Genomic DNA, 18,935 nt, shown 5'->3' with positions numbered 1-18,935 from the left:
ATTTTTTATTATATAAACAAAAAAAATACATTTTGAAAATAAATATTTTTACTTTCTGTTCTAAAACATATCCAATAAAAACATTTAGAAAATCAAATTTCTTCATAAATTTAGGCCAAATTGTATTCAGCTACATGTGTTTGGTTAAAAGAAAGACTACAAAATGATGGTATATATACTGGAATTTCTATTTATTTTTTACAGTAGTAATCACAGTGATCAGTGACTTCTAGTGGGACTGCTACAGTATGGTGAGCAACCTGACATTAACTGACACTTTGTGGGAACTGACCAACTACCACTGACATCTCTAGTGATACTAATACAGGGATCAGTGCTAATAATATACACTGTCACTGTAATGACACTGGCTGGGAAGGAGTTAACATTTAGGGACATTTAAAAGGGTTAACTGTGTGCCTAACAGTGTTTACTGTGTGTAATATGTGCTGGTTTTACTTAGCAATATGACCAATTTTACTCCCTGCTTTGCAGGGAGATAAAAACCTGACATATTGGTGCTGTCTGTAGAGAGCCCTGCGTTGTTTACCAACACAAGGCTCTCTTCTGCCATAGTAAGTCATAGTAAGTAATTACAGTCCAGGAGAGGAACCACCAGGGGCGGACTGACCATTTGGAAACTCTGGCACTTCCCGAGGGCCCAGGGTCAGTAGGGGGCCCCATGAAATGCCCCTGGTACCTTTTTCATAGGCTTTTTTGAGTTTGGGCAAGGATACAGGGGCCCCATGGTCCCCTATTGCCCGGGGGCCCCATGAGTTGTCAGTCCGCCCCTGCTCATGTCCAAACATATCTCATCCCTGCTCGCCACCTATCAGCACATTCCTTGTAATCACATTTACATGCAGCTCACCTGGTTGGCTCCCAGTCCCACTCCTCCCTCTCCATGTCTATGTGCGACTGTAATATTGCAAGACAATTATACCAAATTCAGATGCTTACACTAGTTAATAACACAAACATTTAAAGTGGCAATAAACCCAAAGGCAAACATTTAGTATATTGCAGCTGTCCATTTATTCGATGTGATGGTTGCATTCATTTTCTTTTTTAGGCTTTCTTTCTTGTATTTCCTGGTGATCTGACAATTAAGGCTGTTGTTTTTCATAGGGTCAAGTTCTCCAGCATAATATATTAGTTATCACCCAAACCGTACTCTCCGATCCTCGCAAGACCTCCTACTCTCTAGCTCCCTTGTCTCCTCCTCCCATGCCCCTCTCCAGGACTTCTCCAGAGCTTCCCCCATCCTCTGGAACTCTCTACCCCAATGTATCAGACTATTGCCTACTCTACTCAGAGGCGATCTCTGAAAACCTATTTCTTCAGGGAAGCCTATCCTGCCCTCAGCTAATACTGGAATCTTCTACTCTTCCAACCAGTCCATCCCCCACAGTTACTACCTTTTGTACTACTAGCCCCTCCCTCCTAGATTGTAAGCTCCCAGGATCAGGCCCTCTTATCCCTCTTGTATTGAGCTGTATTGTTGCTGTATTGTCTCCTGTTATATTGTAAAGCGCTGAGCAAACTGTTGGCACTATATAAATCCTGTATTATAAAAATAATAATAGTTACACAGATGAGACAAACCATTTAACACTGGCAGGAGTGCTGACATTTATTAGTGCTGTACAGGGGCGGACAACTCATGGGGCCCCCGGGCAATAGGGGATCATGGGGCCCCTGTGTCCTTGCCCAAACTCAAAAAAGCCTATGAAAAAGATACCGGGGCATCTCATGGGGCCCCCTACTGACCCCGGGCCCTCGGGCAGTGCCCAAGTTTCCAAATGGTCAGTCTGCCCCTGGTGCTGTATTTATGTAAAACCTTCACCCCAAAAATGAAAAACCTGTTTGCTGTAACTGTTTATAAAGAATTAGCTGGAGTTTGACTTTAGTTTGTTAGTGTATTTAAATCTGCTAGTCTAGCACTATCCTCCCCCCAAGACTGACAATGCTGCTGCCCATAGGTGTCCCCTGTGCTCTTTTATCCAGAGTGGGGGCACTCTAATACAGAAGGTGTGTTACTGGCCAGATCATCAGGAGAAAACAGAGGGGGGAAAAGTCTAAAAGAAAAACCTAAGTCAGTCACCACATCTAACGACTGGTAAGCTGCAATATATTACATTTTTGGTTTTGTGATTTAATGATTGATTCATACACAAGATGCTGCATACGTTTGTGTATTCTATATGTTTGGAATTCTGATTTAATATAACAGTATAAATAACAGGAATTCAATTGTAAAGGATTACAAAATGAGTACAATCTGCAATTCCAAGGACTGCTCCTCACTGCCTGGGAGTGTCCCTCTAAATCTCTGCGATGACTAAATGCAATCTGATATGAACCTTCGTGTTCATACTACTACTTGCTCCTGTAACAACATAGATTCCAAAGTGTAATGTAACAGAACCCAGAACAGAGGAGAAAAACACCTGACTTTAGTTTTCTTCTGTACATTTTACACAGCAAATGCCTTAATCTTCTTTTCGTGTGGCTGGGCTGGAGCCAGACCCCTGGCTCCAGAGGTAAGGTGGAATAACCCAGAATCCTGTCTGAACAGGCCACCCCACCCTCCTCCCTAGTACGCTCTTGGCTCCCTTCCCAATTCTCGCTCTAAAGTGGATTCATTCACGCCCGCAGTATTGGATCCAGTTCAGGAAAAGCAAAAAATTTACATGAGAACCTAGACGTTATTTACTGACTTTTGTTATAAAAAAAAAAGTGGTTCCCTAGTTTTGCTCTTGGGGATAATTAGGAGCTGTTTGTGTCACTGACAAAGAACAGGTCATAATTCTGGACTATGAAGATCCTGCATAGATAATATTAGATAATACGAGATGGGAGTATTGTGAAACCTTTCAGCTGGTGGTTAGCAGGATCTACTCCCAAGGACCACAGTGCTTTTTTATTTAGGGTTTTTTCAGACTTTTGCGGTTCGTTACTGCATGGACATTAACTTGCAGTATTTTGTGCATTGCATTGAGGGCTTCCTTTTGAATGGGCTGCCAACACATGGCAACAAAAACAATTCCAGATTTGCATGACTGATAGAATAGTCAAATTTAGTTCCAGTCATTCTGTTCCTCAAATAATGACTTGGACTGATCAACACGGGTTTAAATTTGCCACAGAAGCTTTTTAATTAACAATCGTTAATAGTTCAATAAATATAAGTGAACAAGCATCATGCACCAACATACAGTGGGGATCGAAAGTTTGGGCACCCCAGCTAAAAATTTGTATTAATGTGCATAAAGAAGCCAAGGAAAGATGGAAAAATCTCCAAAAGGCATCAAATTACAGATTAGACATTCTTATAATATGTCAACAAAAGTTAGATTTTATTTCCATCATTTACACTTTCAAAATAACAGAAAACAAAAAAATGGTGTCTGCAAAAGTTTGGGCACCCTTCAGAATTTATAGCATGCACTGCCCCCTTTGCCAAGCTGAGACCTGCCAGTGTCATGGATTGTTCTCAATCATCGTCTGGGAAGACCAGGTGATGTCAATCTCAAAGGTTTTAAATGGCCAGACTCATCTGACCTTGCCCCAACAATCAGCACCATGGGTTCTTCTAAGCAGTTGTCTAGAAAACTGAAACTGAAAATAATTGATGCTCACAAAGCTGGAGAAGGCTATAAGAAGATATCAAAGCGTTTTCAGATGTCAATATCCTCTGTTCGGAATGTAATTAAGAAATGGCAGTCATCGGGAACAGTGGAAGTTAAAGCAACATCTGGAAGACCAAGAAAAATATCAGACAGAACAGCTCACAGGACATATTATAAGAATGTCTAATCTGTAATTTGATGCCTTTTGGAGATTTTTCCATCTTTCCTTGGCTTCTTTATGCACATTAATACATATTTTTAGCTGGGGTGCCCAAACTTTCGATCCCCACTGTAAGTAGGCAGGTGTTGCCAGCAGAGGGTCCATACTTACTTACAAATATCCTAATTGAGCTCCACCGCCCTATCCCAAACTTAACCCTACAGGCTCAGGGTATATAAACCTCCTTCCACGATGGGATTGAGCCCCTGGTGGAACCAATAACAACCTGGCAAAAGGGAAGCACCATACCACCAGATAGGCCCTGTTATCTAAGATTTCCAAGTCTTCCACAGGTCCCCAAAGGGATGTGCATGATGGCTCTAATGTGAAGAGGGGCTTCTGGTGTGGTAGGGGGGCCTCTGATATGAAAGAGGGGCTCTGATGCAATGGGGGCTTTTGATGTGAATGGGGAATTCTGATGTGAAGGGGGGGCTTTGAAGTGATGAGGGGCTTCTGATGTGAAATGGGGGAATTCTGATGTGCTGGGGGGGGCTTCTAATATGAAGTTATTTCTTGGCGTGTGTTCGTTCATTCATTTAAATTTTATTTGTGCATTTCTAAAATTGTATATTTATTGATCCACAAACATTTGTAAAATATATGATGTACTGAAAAGTTTGGAGACCTCCAATGTAGGTGAACAGATCTATGAGCAGCTGCAAGTAGACACAGAGGGAACGTGGTCTGGAGAACCTTAATCTTCAACATTCAATTTCTGAGCCGGTCTGAACCAGGGTAAAAAGAAAACACTCCCATGATGCACTACTGCAACATAAGTTTGCTGCCAATCAGTTTGTAGTGGAAGGGAGAATGTTCGAATCATAGCTCATGGCTAACTTGGTCTGCATAGCACTAGCTCCCCCAGTTGTAAAGAAAGTAAGTAAATGGTTCATTAAATACATACGGTGACTTTATCAGCTCATTTTTTAAAATCCCTCTACATTAGAGCATACTAAGGAAATATACAAAAAGGCTGATTTTACTTTTTAAATTTACTGTAATATTGCAAAGTATTCAGCACAGGAAAATTAGAGGTTTGGCCCACAATGCTATTAAAATGTTCAACATGAATCTGCATGGAGCCAGGAGCTCAGGAACTGCAAATGGTTGCTTAAAATGGCTGTACCCTGGAGGAATTTGTAAAATACATTTAGTAGGGTTGCCACCTCGTTCCTTTAAAACCGAACATGTATTAACTACACAGTTTCTGAGGCTAATTTAATGCAGATAATGCACTAGGTGAGTTTACTACAAAAATTGTAGCTGCTGACTTTTAAAATACAGCCACTTACCCGTCCCTTGGTCCAGCGATGTCCTCACCACCGCTGGTTTCACCGTCCATCTTCTCTCCCTGGCGCCGCCATCTTCAGTGTGGGCACCCGGCTGTGACAGCTTGCGGCTTCACAGCCGGGTGCCCACTGTATATGCCCGAGAAGTGCTGCGCTTTATGAATGGCCCCGTAGTCTTCTGGGACCTGTCACGTGTCCCATAAGACTATGGGGAGGGACGGGGAGGACAACTTCCGCTTCCGATCGCCTAAGCGATCACAGCGAAAGTGGGAGCGGACACCTGTCAAAACTCCCATATCCCGCTCCCCAAAGGAGCCAATCCTTAATGGGGAGCAGGGGACAAAGCATTAAAGCGGAACTTTCCCTTTTGGGTGGAGCTCAGCTTTAATCAGCCACAGAACCTGTGTAGTTAATATGTATTTAGTTTTAAAGGGATGAGGTGGCAATCCTAACATATAGTGGTGAGAATGTATTGGGAAATCCTTTCTGCCAGTCATTTGGGAAAGTAGAGTCCATTATCTTTTGCCAAAGGACCACTTACCATTTTAATGTGCCCCACCCCATAAGAGGTGCCATCCATTTTGAATCCCCATCCCCTTTGGCACACATGGCCTAAAACTACCCTAATACTAAAGTCTAGTACTTCCTAGGGTAGAGTCGTGATGTCCGAATAGGGACTTTTTTAGGGAGGTGGTGCTGCAGTACCAGAAGTGAATTGGAAAGTGGTTCTTAACAGATTAAATTATATTTACACTATTAGTATTATTTAAAGTAGTATTAAGCCCTAACTATACGATATTTAGGAATGTTAGATGAGAGATTTATTCACAGCCAGTAGCTCAGTCATTCGGAGATTGAGGTGAGCAGTGTTTATGCCAGCAACCAGCTTGTCAGCAACTGTCACTCTGCATTCACCTCCATGCAGGGGCGGACTGACCATTTGGAAATTCGGGCACTGCCCGAAGGCCCGGGGTCAGTAGGGGGCCCCATGAGATGCCCCCGGTACCTTTTTCATAGGGTTTTTTGAGCTTGGGCAAGGACTCTAGGGCACCATGATCCCCTATTGCCCAGGGGCCCCATGAGTTGTCAGTCCGCCCCTGCCTCCATGGTTTAGCTACAAATCTCTGAAAGAGAGGGATTTGTAGCAGAGCATAGCAACCTAGTCGTGTACCAAGTCTGTACCAGCAACAAATCACCAGCAACTTCAGTGACTTAATCACTGCTACAAATAGCTGTTAGGCACCATTCGCACAGGCGTTTTGTTATGCTGCGAAGCTCAGCAGGAAGAATCTACTGATTCCTCCGTCTGGGATTGATAGGAACTCGGCGGCTGTAGCTGTTTGTGCTTTTTCACAAAGCCAGCGGTTGGACGCGCTTTGTGTGTGTCCAGCTGCAATCACTGCAGGTAATCGTTGGCTGTGTGTACAGGCACCAATAGCTGCACCCACTGACAGCCTGTTATTGCATTTTATGGGCTCAGCATCCGCTGCTATCCGCATACAGCTTTGGATCCCAGCCTAGGTGTCGCAGGTGAAAAACAAGGTTTATTAATTAAAAAGATAAGTGGATACTCACAAAACATAGTACATAGGCAGGCATGTCTAGAATAATGGTGTCTGGGTCAGACAGAGATATCCCAGAGTCTGCTATTGATGATACGTTGCTTCTCAGCCTGGTATGTCAGTACCAAACCGGGAGCTGTCAGCCAAGTGTGCTGTAACCAGCATGGAATGCACAGAAGGCTGGGCCGGAGGTGAAGTCTAATGGGAGACAACAGACAAGCAGATGACGCATTTCCAAGATTCTGCTTCTTCTTCAGAGGTCTGAGGAAGAAGCAGAAGCTTGGAAACGTGTCACCTGCCTTGTCTGTGATCTCCCATAGGACTTCACCACCTGACACAAGTTAGGTAACGCATTTCCAAGCTTCTGCTTCTTCAGAGGTCTGAAGACGAAAGGGGCCCCCCCTCAGTTTTTCCCCAAAGACTTCTGCTGATCAGCGGAGGGAAGCAGAGGATGAGTGGACACTCCAGTCTCCTTGCGGCAGCGATGCAGGTTCTGTGATGTGGGTGGTGCTGCGCTACCCCTGGATATATTCACTTCCAATCTCGGGCTTGGATCTCCGCTGGTATGTTCTCCCATTGACAAGTAAATGTTCAAACAGGGGTGCTCTCTTTTTAACTCCCTCGGTGCCAAGAGGAAGAACTTTTCCAAACAGTTTAATAAAAATCATCTCTCCACTCCTCTTACTGCACAGTACCTGTTGGGATCTGTAGTGTAAGTGTCAGGGATCCTGTTGCCGTGCAGCCATGCGATGGATCCCCTCGGGCCATAGCGGTGCGAGTGCGCGGGAGCGTGTGGGCGCGCATGCGCAGTAGCACGGAAACTTGCGCATGCGCAGTAATCATTCACGTCATGCCAGGCGGGCTATTTAAACCTGCAGAACAGTAAAATTAATGCCTTCTGGTCTACAACGTTCCTGCACATATTACCTGATCCTGTTGCCTGTATTCTGATTTGCCTGACTAAGAAAGAACTCCGCTTGCACCGACCTCGGCTATCCCTGACCATCCGCTTGCCTGCTCCCTTGTGCTTGATCTGCCCGCTTGATACTGTCCCGGCTTGTCTGACTCTGCTGCATCTACTTACCTGCACCTGTACCTGGCTTACATCCTGACCGCTGGCATACTTACCTGCTGCTGCACCCACGATCCTGCATCTGGCTTGCAGTCTGACGTTTGCCATACTTCCCTGCCGCTGCACCCACGGTCCTGCACCTGGCCTGCATCCTGATTGCCGCCATACCTGCCTGCTGCTGCACCTATGTTCCTGCATCCGCACCTGACCTGCATCCCGATCTCCTGGGTCTCCAGCTACCTGCCGCCAGCTCCTGATCCACCCGGCACTCATGCCACTCCTGGCGCTGTGCACACTGTTCCCACTATCATGGCTCCAAGCGGGAGTCCTAAGAGAATGCCTTCTCTCCACATCAGGTATGTGACAGAAAGGAATCATTATATGACTGCTCTCTCAAACGACAATTCCCTGGATTCTCAGTGCTCTGCATAAAAGTCTATAGGCTTGCTTAGCTTTAGCTCTCACTCTGTTGGACAGAGGAGAATGGTGCAGCATAACAAGATGCTGCATGTCAGAAGAGGGAGAGAAGGATAAAAGGCAATATCCCCTTCTCCATATTGCTGTACCCCATGCATCTGGCTACATACATACAGTATATATGAAAAAGCCAAAACAGCAACTATAAAAGTGTGACAAGCCAAGAAAGCGGTAATCATTTTCCTTTGCTCTGGTGGTGCCATGAATGGTGCAATCTGGTTGGTTGCAATGGTTTATTGCCCATCATCTTTATTTTTTGTACCGCCATATTAAACAAGCCTGGAGGTCTTTCTGCATTAGAAAACCTCTGCCCATCATAGCAAGTTCACAGAAAGTTATCAGCTATAAATCACCATCCCCACTGTTAAGTGATGAAACTCCACTGATTTCGGCATTGCAGGCCATGTGCAAGTAATTTTCTAGCTCTAGGAAATGTTGGGTTTTTCTACTGCTCAGATAGAAACCATCTGATCTGGGTTGCTGTAATCTGGAATTCTGCAAATCCAAGGCTTTCACAAGAAAAATGAAATATACACAAACTGTAAAATAAGACAATTTCAGATACTTCTGGCTGATGTGATTTTTTATGAGGTGAGGGAGTTATGTGATGTGCCAGAGCATGGGCTTTATCCAAGAAAATAATACACTTTGTTTCATGTCATGTATTTACAGGCGTTAAAAATATTTGTGTCGTCAGTTTTAAGCTAACTATATATGTAAAGCTGAAGAAGAGAAACCTAACAGATTCCTCAATCCACAATACACAGCATGGATGGAGGAATCTCCTCTCCTGGCAATTGTATTCTGACAGCCGGCACGTGCGGCTGTAAGAATACCTGAACAGTGACTGCATGCCAGAGGATCCAGCCACTGTTTGGCCTACAATTTTCCTCCTGCCTTTTGCCATGTATAGCATACTTAAAGGTGCCAAAACAAGTTGCAATCTTTGGAGTTGCTGGTAGCTGCCATAACTCTTTTCCTGTTTCCTCAACATATGTGTGCCAAAGATGCACCTCTTGTGACAATGAAGCACTTATGGGGTAATGGAAGGCTGGTTTGGGTATGTGTTGGCTGGTCTGGAATGGAGTCGTCTCATTCAAGAAGGGCCCGAAAATTAGAAAGGCAGCATAACCTTAGCGCACAGCATGTGCCAACTATGATACCAGTGCATTGGGGCACTGTTAAAAAAGGATGAAACTACAACAAAGTGCACACTGGTCTGCAAATTTCTATTTTATTAAACTTAAAGTGGAACTACACTGCACTACAAAGCAAAAATTATATTTAATTAATTTTTAATATTCAAAGCATGCTCACCAAACCATCCATGTCTCCATGCTTTATTTTGCTGAGAAATCACTTGGCAAAACACCCCCTAGCATTTCTAACCCTGGCCATCTTGAGTAAGGGCAGATGATTCAAATATTATTATTGTACAGGATTTATATAGCACCAACAGTTTGCTCAGCGCTTTACAATATAACGGGAGACAATACAGCAACAATACAAGAGGGATTTGTTCCTTGGAGCTTACAATCTAGGAGGGAGGGGCTACTGGTACAAAAGGTAGTAACTGTGGGGGATGGAATGGTTGGAAGAGTAGAAGATTCCAGTATTAGCTGAGGGCAGGATAGGCTTCCCTGAAGAGAGAGGTTTTCAGAGATCGCCTAAAAGTGAGCAGAGTAGGCGATATTCTGATAAATTGTGGTAGAGAGTTCCAGAGGATGGGGGAAGCTCTGGAGAAGTCCTGGAGATGAGCATGGGAAGAGGAGACAAGGGAGCTAGAGAGCAGGAGGTCTTGCGAGGAGCTGAGAGTACGGTTTGGGTGATATTTAGAGACAAGATCGGTGATGTAATTTGGGGAAGCGTTATAAATGGCTTTATATGTTATTGTTAGTGGTTTGAATTTTATCTGTTGGGCAACAGGAAGCCAGTGGAGGGATTGGCAGAGAGGGGTGGCAGATACAGAACGGTTAGTAAGGTGGATGATTCTGGCGGCAGCATTCATGATAGACTGAAGAGGGGATATCCTGCGATGAGGTCGGCCAATGAGGAGGGAGTTACAATAATCAAGGCGCAATATAACAAGGGAGTGGATAAGTTGCTTAGTGGTTTCCGAGGTTAGGAACGGCCGTATCTTGGAGATGTTACGGAGGTGAAGTCTTCAATATTTGGACAGCGATTGGATTTGGGGCTGAAAGGACATATGGGAGTCTAGGATTACATCTAGTACCCTGGCATGAGGGGAGGGACTGATGATTGTGTTATTGATCTTGATGGAGAAGTCAGGGGAGGGGGCACAGGCTGGCGGGAATAATAAGAGCTCAGTTTTGGAAAGATTGAGTTTGAGGAAGTGGAGTGACATCCATGCCGATATGTCACTTAGTAGGTTAGTGATGCGAGAGGAGATTGAAGGGGTGAGGTGAGGGGTAGAAAGATATATTTGTGTGTCATCAGCATAGAGATGGTACTTAAAGCCATGGGAGTTTATCAAGTGACCAAGGGAGGAGGTGTAGATGGAGAAGAGAAGGGGTCCAAGGACAGAACCTTGAGGGACCCCTACAGAAAGAAGGAGTGAAGAGGATAAGGCAGCATTATAGGTAACACTGAAGGAGCGCTGCGATAGGTAGGAGGAGAACCAGGAGAGAGCAGAGTTTCTGAGACCAAGAGAGTGGAGTTTTTTGAGGAGGATGGGGGGATGGTCAACAGTATCAAAAGCCGCAGAGAGGTCAAGTAGTAAGAGTACGGAGTAGTGGCCATTGGTTTTAGCAGGTAGTAGATCATTAGTGAGTTTTAGTAGGGCAGTTTCATTGGAGTGTAGTGAGCGAAAGCCAGACTGTAAAGGGTCAAGAAGGTTGTTGTTGGTGAGGTCGGAGCTCAGGCGATTGTAGACTAAGCATTCTAGGATTTTTGAGGTAAATGGCAGCAGGGAGTGAGGGAGCATAGGATGGAAGAAGAGGGTGACCGTAGTAGTTATGAGGGGACAGGATCCAGGGGGCAGGTAGTGAGACGGGCTTCCGAGAAAACCTTAGTGACCTCTTCAGTAGTAGCCAGGTCAAAAGAGGAAAGTGTTGAGGGAGGTTTAGTATAAGGTATGCTAAGTGGGATGGACGTCTGTGCAGTGGCGATGGATATATCACATCATTTGCCTAGGCCTGGAAACCAGGAAGTAACTGAAGAAATGTAAAAAGAAGGATAAGGATGAAAAATAGTCAGTGCTGATTGACAGAGTGAAGTTCTGCTTTAATTTTTTCTTATTTGTGTATCAAATTTGTGTATCAGATTTAAAATAATGAAGCTAATGAGGACCGAGTAGTTAAAGTGATTGTAAAGTCAATTTTTTAAAATAACAAAATAAAAAACATGACTCTATTACCAATTCCATTGCACAAAGCAGGCCCAATCCTCCTCTTCTTGGGTCCTCCAGCGGCGCTCCTGGCTCTTCCTCTTCTCGGTGTGCCACCATAGGGAGCCACTTCCTATAGTGGTACACCTGTGGGCTTGATTTTGCATCCATAGAGACAGACAGCAAGGCTCAGCCCCGCACCCCACTCCCTCATCACAGGTGTTGATTGACAGCAGCTGGAGCCAATGGCAAAGCCTGTGAAGTGGGGAGAAAAAACAGAGCTGCTACAAATGGGAATATTGCTGGATCGAGTGAGGGCTCCGTTAAGTATAAGAATTGGGGGGGGGTTTGGTGAAGTGGAGATACTGCTACTTGAACATTTTTTACCTTACTGCAGAGAGTGTTGGGAAACCAGTCAGCAGGACTAGGTGTGGCCAGGTGCCGACTGACAAATTACATGCTTGTGAATCAGAAGTGTCAATGCTGATAGTCACACCCCTTGAAATATCTTCTCATCTCATACTGGCATTGCCTACATGACAGTGGCAACAATGCTAGGAATTCAGGAGCAGTGCAGCATTGTTGCCACAACATTACAGGAAGCTTCATTAGGCGGACTTCACCAACCGAATCAGCAGTTGTCTGTGGGACTTTGCAGGGGAACCAAGATAAAAACTGTAATTGCATTTGCACTTATTACGTTCTGCAGCACATATTTCTTTCTTTAGATGTGAGTTTATAGTACTACTTTACAGACAAACAAAAATACTTTAATTTTAAAATTCCCTGTGAACTTCAATGCCAAAAAAAAAAAATCAGAATTTTGACAAATCTCATGGGACTCTCAAAATTGGGCGACCAGATATTTGACACACACAGAAGTATATTTGGCAAAATCATCAGCCGCCAGTTTCTCTTCACAACAGCAGAGATCGCCATTGAGTAGAAAGGTGAGCATTCAATGTCTTCATTGCAGGGAGTACCTTACTGAACAGTTTTATTTTAGCAACAATCTCTTTAATTAAGAATCCATTTTGTACTCGATGTGCTAAAGTTCATACAGAAAGACTGTAGATCAAAATTACATAAAATAAAAAAAGGGGAAAAAAATATACAATGACTGCTTTACATGTTAGCACCACATACAGATCAGTTATTTTGTCTCTCTGTTTTGCTTTGTGTTTTCTTACAAATCACATCGCAGGCAGTCAAGCTGTACTGCAATTTTCTTTTCTGGAGAATTGCGGAATGTAAATGTTTCTTAGCTTCGTCTTTGAAAAGTGAAATATGTTGGGTTTCTTCGGCAGCTCAGAATAAAGTGCTTAATGACTACAATGTGCCTTGTATATCCTGAAACTTTAATTTAATCTACAATTAATGGAGGACTTGTTTTAATAGGCTTAATACAATTAAGAAAATGATTGCATTTCTGAATGATATGTTTGCACAGATTAAATTATAGTAGATGTGCACTCAGTGGAAAAATAGATTGCTCATATAGGTTTGGTAGGAGGATGTCAGAATGGGGGCTGCAATGGTTAGGGGCCCATTCTGATTTTTGGGTACTTTATGATTTTTTTTAGTGCCATGTACCATAACATGTAAATTGTGGTGTGCTGCAGTTTGGGATCCTTGCCACCTGCTGTACTTGTTCATTGGGGTTCTGTTCTATGGCACTGCAACACTTCATATGAACTGCATAGCATTGCCTTTGCTTGCTGCAGGGATTCATGGTAAAAGTAATGTTCTACCAAGCATCACCACAATGCAAAGGTCTGAAGGGGCCCTTAAAGTGATAGGGGGTGTTCATACAGCTGCAGCAAAACTCTTTGAAAGGATAACCTTCATATGTAGCTGGTGTATTGAAGCTTTGCTCTCTTGAAGAGCTCTGGGCGCCAATATTATCTGACACTTCCAGGTGTTTCGATTAGTGTGTCTCCTGTTGGCCACTTTGCTTCACCACTACAGGACACAGAATGGCATTTTAAAGGAGAAGTATAGTCAAAACTAATTTGGCTGTACCTGGCATGGGGATCATGGCCGTGCAGTTGGTTCTGCACTCCTGTGATCCATTTTCAGCCGACAGCAGACTAAAGTCTGCTGTTGGCTGACATCACTCAACCAGTCCAGGCTCTGGAAAGATCCTGACTTTAATGATGGATTCCACCCAGAAGCCTGGACCAGCAGCTGGTTCTGCCTCTCTGCGAGTCGTTAAGAGCCTGAGCCAGCCACCCCCTCCACAGCCCATTGATCCAGTGAGAATAAATGTTTAGACGCAATTCCGGTCCACACATCCTACGTCTGACGTCACTTCCGGTGAGTGGAGCACACACGCCGGGCGGTGCGTTCCAGCGGCCATTTTGAGGGATTTAGGCTGGTCTTCTGCTGTTCCTCTGCTCTAACTGGCTTCATTGGTGTGAGAATCCTGGATTTTGTGGCTGTTTGCTGGTTCTTATCATCAGGCTGGTGTTGGCTTAATAAATGCGCCTTTTACAAGTTGGAAAAATGTGAGTGGCCTGGAGTTTGTCTTCTGTCATAACATTTATCTAGCAATATTACACTATATAAAGTTTTTTCTTTGATACGGTGGAGTAAACAAGGATACCACGTTGAGGACCTGGGAGAAGATCTAAACCTGGTGGGGCAGGCTATTATTGATCTGATGCAAAGAGGGTTTAGGATTTCCCAAAAATCCTTAAAGGCTTTTCATTCACCAAAATCTAGGTGGAAGTCTCTTAAAAGCATTTGGAGTCCTCAGCTTTCATCACAAGTGGTTTTGGGGTGTCTTTCTTGAAGATTTTTTGACAGAGATATACACTAATGAATATGGGACATTTATGTTTTGTGATTTACTAAATTTGCATGCAGGTCTATTTTGCGCTGTTTTATTTATAAATGTTTATTTATGTGTAACCCATTGAAATTTTATTACTCCCAATACGTTAAAACAGACATCAGATGGTAGTGGCCTGCTACTCTGGATTATTCACATTGATATAACAGCCCACTGGAACTTGTATTTCTGAACAGCGGGACATGGTTGATAAGCAGAGTGCTTGGGACTACATTTCCCAGGAGAGGTAACGTGTGGGCGGGGGCATATACATATCAAAGCCCGGCCAGGAGAGTGTGGAGGGAGATGGAAAGAGAAGGAGGTGTGCTAATGGCTGAAGTGCTGAGCTAGGCCACAAAGCCAGGATTGGAGAGAGAGAGAGTGGAAAGAACTCACTGACCACCCGGGTTGCCACGCTGCCAAGCAGGCCACTCTGACAGCAGGAGACAGAGCGGGATGCCAAGTCTGAACCAAAGGGCCTGTGGACTGTCTCTATCCATCAGGAAAGACAGATCGTGGCAATCCGCCAAACCACATTGATCGGGTGAGAGAGACCCATGCATCCACTAACAAAGTAAACATTCATAGTTCACCTGTGTTTAAAAGAAAAGGGGTGCTGTTGCGCTTAGAAACAAAATGTATATATATGTGAAATAATTGACTAAATATAAGATACCTATATAGCAGCAGTCCTAAGTGTGAATTTCTAAACACAAAATCTTAAATATTTCAAAAATGGACCGCGCTAAGGTCACAAATTACCGTATTTTTTGCTCCATAAGACGCACTTTTTTCCCCCAAAAAAAGGGGGGAAAATGTCAGTGCGTCTTATGGAGCGAATATAAAGCGGCCGGTCCGGTATTTTTGCGGCCACCATGTCAGAATACCGGGCCGGCCGCTCAGCTGTTGTCTCCTGCAGGGCCTTACCTGTTCCTCGCTCCAGCGCTGCACAGTCTTCCCGCGCTGGCTTCTGTGACAGCGGGGTGCCCACTGCGCATGTGCGAGAAGCGCTGCACTTTGTGAATGATCCGGTGTCTTCTGGGACACATGAAAGGTCCCAGAAGGCGCCCGGCCATTCACAAAGCGCAGCGCTTTTCGCACATGCGCAGTGGGCACCCGGCTGTCACAGAAGCTGGCCCGGGAAGAAGAGGGAAGGACAACTCCGCGGAAGTGGGAGCGGGTACCTGTCAAATTCAGGTACCCGCTCCCCCTCCCTCCCCAAAGGTCAACAGTCTCTGGTCATTCCCTGCACTGTCTGCAGTCTCTGGTCATTCCCTGCACTGTCTGCAGTCTCTGGTCATTCCCTGCACTGTCTGCAGTCTCTGGTCATTCCCTGCACTGTCCGCAGTCTCTGGTCATTCCCTGCACTGTCCGCAGTCTCTGGTCATTCCCTGCACTGTCCGCAGTCTCTGGTCATTCCCTGCACTGTCCGCAGTCTCTGGTCATCCCCTGCACTGTGTCCGCAGTCTCTGGTCATCCCCTGCACTGTGTCCGCAGTCTCTGGTCATCCCCTGCACTGTGTCCGCAGTCTCTGGTCATCTCCTGCACTGTGTCCGCAGTCTCTGGTCATCTCCTGCACTGTGTCCGCAGTCTCTGGTCATCCCCTGCACTGTGTCCGCAGTCTCTGGTCATCCCCTGCACTGTGTCCGCAGTCTCTGGTCATCCCCTGTACTGTGTCCGCAGTCTCTGGTCATCCCCTGTACTGTGTCCGCAGTCTCTGGTCATCCCCTGTACTGTGTCCGCAGTCTCTGGTCATCCCTACTATGTCCGCAGTCTCTGGTCATCTCCTCTACTATGTCCGCAGTCTCTGGTCATCTCCTCTACTATGTCCGCAGTCTCTGGTCATCTCCTGTACTGTGTCCGCAGTCTCTGGTCATCCCCTGCACTGTGTCTGCAGTCTCTGGTCATCTCCTGTACTATGTCCGCAGTCTCTGGTCATCCCCTGTACTGTGTCTGCAGTCCATTGGTTCAGAATATTTTTTTTTCTTGTTTTTCACCTCTAAAACCTAGGTGCGTCTTATGGTCAGGTGCGTCTTATGGAGCGAAAAATATGGTAACTAAACAAACTGTGCAATCTTTAAAGTGATAACACTGAGCAAAATACAAATACAATAGTAATATTTTGTCCCAACATGTGAATAATTGGTGCAACGGTGCTGTATCTTTAACGGTGATACTCCATACTGAAATGACAAGTGCTTCACTGTGTTCACACTGGTGCCCCGCATAGATGTAAACTCACCGTCATTTCATGACCACCTATCTCTAGGTAAGTCACACTTACTTGTTGGGACTATCTCAACCTATACGGGGTTAACTGATCTTGCAACCCATAGTGATCCACAGGATCAGCTTCAGCGGTTTGCAGCCTGTAAGGGGTTAACTGTGGCAGCTCTGTGCTAAAGTCGGAGATTGGCTTCTTTGGCCTGAAACCAGCAGATGCTCAGTTGCTTCAGGGGATTCATATCTTCACGGGTCCGGGATACTCATTTTACCGCTACACCTGGCACCGCTTCTTCATCTCTGGAGGGGTGACACCACATGTTACCGCACCGGGTGACACCAACCCCAGGGACGCCTCTGCTCACTGAGGATTCAACAGTCCCCTCCGACTGGAGGCAGTGGATTATTTCTGAAAGCAGGCCTGCTAACAGATACTGTTGTTTTATTGTGAATGTTGTTACTTTTGCTCACAATTGCCAAGAGTGATCAGATTTGCTGCCAATACCAGACGTCAAGTGACGAAACGCGTTGGGCCTGGCCTAGTGGACATGACGTTGGAACGTTCCTCCCAGCTGTCGGCTGTGTTGATCGCAGTGCAGGAGGTTCGTCCCTTGGTTTTTCCCTTGTGGATGTGGCATTTTAGAGGCTGTCATTGCTGTTGTCGGCTAGACACCTTCTTTATCATTTGCTGCTTGGCTGTTCCATATGTGCTGCCTAGCTGTTCCATATGTGCTGATTGGATCACTATTGGTTGCTGTTCCTCTACTGGGATATCCTGCAGATCATTGCTCCCAGAGCAAAATGCTATCATGCTGGTTTATAATATCATCAGCATATAGCTCTGGTGAGTGTATTCATTTCATCTGGTGTCGGATTTGCACATGGGTGTTTGTTTTCAAGATTGACATTAAGTTGATATTGGACTATCACTGTTATGGTGGCTGGACATATGTTTATATTTATGAATTCATTTATTTTTATTATTTATCCTTGCATGTTTTGTGAATAATTAGCGCACTTTTTATTTGTACACAGTGTTATTTTAACTCAATTAACTCCAAATCCAATATAAACTTCATTTTGATTTATACTACTTTGTGTCTGAGTCCATTTTACAGGTGTGATTTATCTGGGTCACCAGAGCATGGTGGTGTCAGCAAAGGGTGGGCTTTCAACAAGAGGTCCAGATTGACAGGGAACCCAAAAAATTATTAAGCAACCCTTAAGGGGGTAGAGCTACATATGTTTTATTTTTTTATCCCCATACTTCTCTTTTAAAGATACAGTTCTTTGAAAATGACACTGTTGCTCTATATTATGACAAGTCAGGAATATATTAGGGCAGACTTGTAAAGTTTCTGAAAGGTACAGTTTAAGTCTAGGTTTATTCTACAAGCATTCCTATATTCATCAGTAACAAAATCTTGGCTCATTCAGATGCTTCTTCAGAGAGATCCCAGTCAATGATATCACATTGCATTAGGTGTGAAATATTATCTGTATTACGCACAGCATAATAATACAACTCCTGGACTTTCATATAGCAGCACTTGTAATAATCCTGTTTAATAATAAAATTCCAACTGCTCCAACACATGTTATATATTATCAAGGACTGCAGAAATCTTAGTTTGGTACAGTTCAACTTGACAGAAAAAGAGAAAAACCTCCTTTTGGGAAGTTATACTGGCAACACTTGAATTGTAAATCATAGCAGTTATATAGGAGATCATGAGAATTGAATATAAAGAAAGGTTGCATACCACCAATTACATAGAATAAAAAAGTTAGACCTCTGTGTGTTGCCCATAGCAATCAAAATTCCAGAAATATCTCCTGTGCAGGTTAAAACTGGATTGTGTGTTCTAACTGCCACCGCTCCATATTTTTTTTTATAAAGAGCCAATAGGAGGTATGCAAACTACAAGAACAAATGTAAGTGTTATCCGTGAAGGTTCTCATTCTTCCAGGTCAATGTATAGGTAGTAGTAGTTAGTCACATACAACTCAGTTAGGTTTGGTTCTAAAGACTGTCAGGAAGATACCCCAGAATTTATAGTTACACAGGTAGCACAGTCACCTCAATCCAATCACTCGACACATTGCATAGTGATTGGATTAAGGTGACCGTGCTGCTTGTGCATACCTAAATGTTGGGGTATGTTCCTGACACTCATTAGAACTAAAGGAGTGGCCTGGGTAAGCTGCGAAACATCTTCAATATTGCAGAACAAGTCCAACTGAATGTGACAAACTATTACTATCTATAGCTGTATGTGCT

General features: G+C 44.3%; 1 protein-coding gene across 6 annotated transcripts in view; it reads right to left on the bottom strand.

The window, feature by feature from the left end:
* LOC149461194 (cytoplasmic dynein 1 intermediate chain 1) overlaps positions 1–18,935 on the bottom strand; it is a 595,554-nt gene that overhangs the window by 235,660 nt on the left and 340,959 nt on the right. The window lies entirely within an intron of this gene.

This window comes from Staurois parvus, unplaced genomic scaffold (assembly GCF_062004578.1).
Source record: "Staurois parvus isolate SC_StPar_1 unplaced genomic scaffold, SC_StPar_1.0 ptg000208l, whole genome shotgun sequence".
NCBI classification, from domain to species: domain Eukaryota; kingdom Metazoa; phylum Chordata; class Amphibia; order Anura; family Ranidae; genus Staurois; species Staurois parvus.
Note: the sequence above shows the minus strand (reverse complement) of the source record. Positions and strands in the feature narration are given on the sequence as shown.